Source organism: Chiloscyllium punctatum, chromosome 38 (genome assembly GCF_047496795.1).
Source record: "Chiloscyllium punctatum isolate Juve2018m chromosome 38, sChiPun1.3, whole genome shotgun sequence".
NCBI lineage: Eukaryota > Metazoa > Chordata > Chondrichthyes > Orectolobiformes > Hemiscylliidae > Chiloscyllium > Chiloscyllium punctatum.
In genome coordinates, this window is record NC_092776.1 from 72,705,122 (window position 1) to 72,710,555 (window position 5,434).

The following is a 5,434-nucleotide window of genomic DNA, read 5'->3' on the forward strand; positions in this document are numbered from 1 at the left end:
GTAAGTCCATTAGCCTTTCTGGACTAAACCCCCCCTGCCTGATCCTCTGCCTGTTCAGGTTTTTCCTGCACCGTTACATCAAACAGGGGGTCAGTTCACTGCACAGCAGCTCCTTTGGCTTTTTATTACGGTTTTCCTTCCTGCTCTAACTTATGACAGTGGAATCTTGTTACTATACAGTCTGGAAAAATCCTGGGTATTTTTCTTTTAACTCCCCAATTCCCTAGTTTTCCTTTTGCCTTCTCCAATACAAGGGGTGCCACTCCCACCTTGGATCCTGTTAAATCGTTCACAAGAATAAATTATATTCCTGGAACTGACACTCTGTTACTCACTGTCACTGTTACTTCCCCAACCTTGAATTGGCATTCCATCCTGATGTTACACAAGGAAATACTTAATTTCTAACCCCATTCCACAAATTGTCATGATCTTGATTAATATGTCAGAAAGAGTGAAAATACTTTCATCTCTCACTATTAGAGGCTGAGAGAAAGTGAGGGCTGCAGATGCTGGAGGTGAGAGTTGAAAAGTGTGGGGCTGGAAAAGCATAGCCAACCAGGCAGCATCTGAGGGGCAGAAGAGTTGACATTTCAGGCATAAATCCTTCATCAGGAAAGTGGGAGGTGGGGTAAGGGAAGGGGAAGGGGGCCGAGAAATAAATAGGAGAGTGGGAGTGGAGCTGGGTGTAAGATAGCTTGGAAGGCGATAGGTAGACGCAGGTGGGGTGTGATGGTGATAGGTCGGAGAGGAGGGTGTTGTGGACAGGACAACGAGAACCCTCAAACTAGAACCATCATCAACGTTGACTTCACCAAATTCCAAATCTCCCCTCCCCAACCTCTGCCAGATTGAACTGTTCAATCTAGCACTGCCCTCTTGAACCGCCCTAACTGGCCAGCTTCCTTCCCACCTACCGACTCCACCCTCCAAACTGACATATCACTATTACTCCAACCTACATCTTCTTATCGCCTTCCCAGTGACCGTCCCACCAGCCCAGCTACTACCCTCGTATTTATCTTTCAGCCCCATTGTCCCCCCACCACATTCCTGACGATGAGTTTCTGCCTGATATTCGATTGTCCTGCTGTCTGGATGCTGCCTGATCTGTTGTGCTTTTCCGGCCCCTCACTTCTCAACTATTAGAGACTGATCAGATCCCGTATCCCACAAAATTATAACTTCTTGTCCTTCTCCCCCTGTTCTTTCTGAGTAAACTTTATCTACAGAGGTGAATTCTTTCAGAGATCAGGTACCGACTCCATACCCAGACCCTTACTCGGCTGTGCACTCTCCTGCAGCTCCTCAGCTCGACTTGGGGTCTCCTTTACCAGTTTCACTAATGCCACTGGCTTAGCCTCTTCTACCGTATCTTTCCCCAAAGTGCCTTCCTTCAACGATCATCACAGTGTGTTCCAGCTTACTTCAATGAAAACACCTTTTCCCAGTGCCCTTCTTAAACCATCAGCACTGTCATTTTATGTGTTCCACTCCCTTGTACTGAGAACACCTGAGGCCTTTCACCCCCTTTCAACCCCTTTGGGCTTCTTTTTTCACCTGTGGTAAACTATTGTGCGCTACTGTTCGCTTTGTAATGTGTGAACTTCCCTTCTCCCAATTTCTATCCCTCATAGCATGAAAATTCTCCGGAAGCTAAATTTCATCTCATGCACCAATGCATATTTACCTGCCATTTCTGCCGTGCTTCTCGCTTCTTGAACTTTCTGTTCGTGCACATGAATTTTTACCATCTCTGGAAGTGAGTTTTTCAACTTCTCCAGCATAATAACCTCCCTTCGAGCCTCACAGGTCTTATCTATTTTTAAGTCCAGCACCCACCTGTCAAAATGTCTGTAGTTAATTCTTTCAAACTTAACATAAGTCTGACCTTGTTCCGTCTCTATTTTTATGAACCTCTGTCTATATGCCTCTGGTACCAATTCATAACCAATCAAAATAGCCAATTTGACATCTGCATAATCTCTTGACCCCTCATCTGACAGCGCTGCACATACCTCACCAGCTGTGCCCACCAGCTTAGTCTGAACGAGCATTACCCACAAGTTCACTGGACACGTCATCTGCCGAGTCATTTTTTTTCAAATGAAATAAAAAAGGTTTTGACATTTTTCTCACCGAAATATGGCAAGGCAAAAACATAGTTGTATACATCCCGACGTTCTCCCTTCATCTCCATCCTGTGAATTTAACTTTCTTGTCTAAATCCCAACTTCTGAATCTCAAATTCTCTTTCTCTCTTTCTTTTTCCTCTCCTTCACTTTTTTTCTCTCTCTGTTTCCGTCTCTTTCTTTATCTTCTAACTTCAGTTGCCATATTTGCAATTTAAGTTTTATCTAACTCGACTGCACTTGTCTGTTTCTCTAATACATCAAAGTGCTTGACCAACTCCATTACAATTTCAGCTTTCCTTTTGTCCCTGGTTAAACCCAATTCCAACCTATTTGGTAATTCTAAAAAATGTCCTCCTTTTGTCTTTCTAAACTTTCTTGGCAAATTTGGGAACCTCTTTAGTAATGTTAAAAGCATTTTCCCTCACTTTTAATTTAAACCACCACCAGTAAACAAAATTCAAAAGGTTTTCCGACCGGTTTTATTTGAAGATCTTGGTCACTAATTGCAACGTGTTGGAATTTACTGGGACATTTTGTACCCAAAATCTGTTCACATCTGTCCAAGTCCCATACAGCAGGGCCCCAAACTGTGGAGACATCTATGTCGAGCACTTCTGGTAATTAAAACTACAAACCTAAAAACCTCACCTCACCTCGTAATCTGTTAATACATGAGTGACAAAGAACTCCCAAGTTTCACTAATAAAAGAAGAATAACAGTTTGTATGTATGCAAGTTTGCTCGCTGTGCTTGAAGGTTTGTTTTCTAATGATTCGACATTATGACTCGGTAACATCATCAGTGAGAGTCTCTGCTGAAGTGCTGGTGGTATGTTGCGCCTCTCTATTTTTAGGTCTTGGGTTCTTAAGTTGGGTGATGTCATTTCCAGTTCTTTTGTTTTACAAGAGAATGTAGATAGGATCTAAATTGCTGAGTTTATTGACGGACTTCTGGTCAGAATGCCATTCCTCTAAGAACATCCTTGCGTGTCTTAGTATGTGTGTGTGCATTGTCCCAATCAAAGTGGTGCCCTTCTTTGTCTGTGTGTATGGAACATAGTGATAATGGGTCATGTCTTTTGGTGGCCAGCTGGTGTTCATGTATCCTGGTAACACAACAACAGGACCAATTCAATGGCAGAATGATTTTATATACACTGTTTAAATAATGTGTCTGTGCAGATAAGTAACATTTTTTATATGTGCACAACACATTCCAAATGAACAACGGAGACACAGTTAACAAAACGTGATACATATGATATATAAAATTTATAAAACATTAAAATGTCATTTTATTCTCATCTAAAATGATATGTTCCCCTTCCCTCAACGTTCCCTGTTTTTCTGGAATTCTCCACTCCAATCTCTCATTCTTATCAGGATGTGTTATAAATTCTTGCTTCTGGTGTCCCAACCTTATTCAGTTTATCCCCTTTCTACCAGAATTCAATATATTGGCCTGTTGGATACTTTCCAAAGCTAGTGTCTGTCATATTATTGGAGATAAAAATTCTGGCATCAGACTCAGCATTTGAACATATTGCTCTGTAGTACATGTACGAAACAAAGGACCACAGCACACAGGAATTGCCAAAACATTGAGGGATGTGCATCTACTTCTTTCGATGATCTAGTTTTCTCATTTTTCATGTTTCCTCATCTATGTTGTCTCGCTCTTTCTCTCTTTGTATCTAGTTTAGAAATTTACCAATTATTCTTTGCGTCTCCTCTCTCAAAGCTCCTTCTTTTGGTTTATATCTATTGGTCTCTTCTTGATGTAATGTGATTATAATTGAACAATGTAACTACAATGACATGTGGGAGGAGCTGGCCAGAGTTAATTGGAAGGGGAGCCGAGCAGGGCAGACCATGGAACAGCAAAAGCAGGAATTTCTGGGGATATTTCGGAGGATATCAGAAATTCTCCCAAAGGTGATGAAACATACTCATGACAGGACAAGGCAAACATGAGTGACAAGACATCAAACCAAAAGAGGAAACATACAATGTGGTGAAGATGATTGGGAATCCAGAGAATTCATTGGCTCGGAAACTACATAAGGCTGGCATCACTGTCACTGCAGAACTCTTAATCATGGTCAGGGAGAGAAACAGAGGAAACACATTCACTTTAAACACAGAAAATGGTATTACTCAAGGAAAAAGATTCAGATGAATTAAACAATTGATTAAAAACAGTTAATTGTTTTGCAGAATGTGTCAGATTGAAAGCCTGATCCGTGGAGAGACCCACAGGAGAATGAAAGTATGAAAATGGAAGTGTTACCACATCAGAAACCAGAGTAGGTCACTGAGTACATGACTGATGGGTGAATGGGTCTCGATGTGAACTAAGGGACAGACAGCAGAATTGCATTGCAGATATTGCAGCTCAAAACTGCGTATCGTATTTATGTGGTGCTGTAGACTACAGCAGCAGGAGAAGCAGAACAGCATTCAACCACAACCTGTAACTGTTAGCCTCGAATAATTTCCACAGTCTGCCATTCCCATCAATATGATCTATGTTTCAGTAATGACTGTGAGTGAACATGACAGCGTCAGAACCACGTGAACCTAAACCTGATGCTAACCCATTAATGCTGCCACACTTGACCAACAGATCTGATCGAAGCTCCGCAATCCTGTCACATTCTGTCATAAATGGTGATGGATGATTAAACAAATGACGGAGGAAAGGGCTCCACGAATATCCCCATCCTAAATAATTGAACAGTCCTGTACATCAGTGTGAAAGACTAGGACGTGGTATCTGCACCACCCTCAGCCAGAAGTGTGGAGTTGATGATCCACCTCACCCTCGCCATGATACCCACAGAATCACAGATGCCCGTCTTCAACCAATTCAATTTGCTGTTCGTGACATGAAGAAACAGCTGAACACAGTACGTACGAAAAAGGCAATGGTCCCTGTCACCATTCCTGTAATAGGACTGAAGATTTATGCTGCACAACAACCCGTGTCCCTGGGGAAGCTGTTTCATTCCAGCTCTAACTCTGACATCTCCCTGGTAATGTGGAAAATTACTCAACTATGTTCAGTTCCTAAGAGGATTATAATTACAATCTAGCCAGTTACCTCCGCCTCAGACTCACCACGACAGTCAAATTGGTGGGAGTTCTTTTTGACAGAGTTATCAAACAGCACAGGAATAACCTGCTCAGTATGATTTCAGATAGGTCACCATGTAGAGATGGTGCTGCTGTGGAAAGGTCACTGGATTACTAATCCAGACCAGGCTAATGCTCTGGCAGCTGGTGTAAGTTAAACACAAT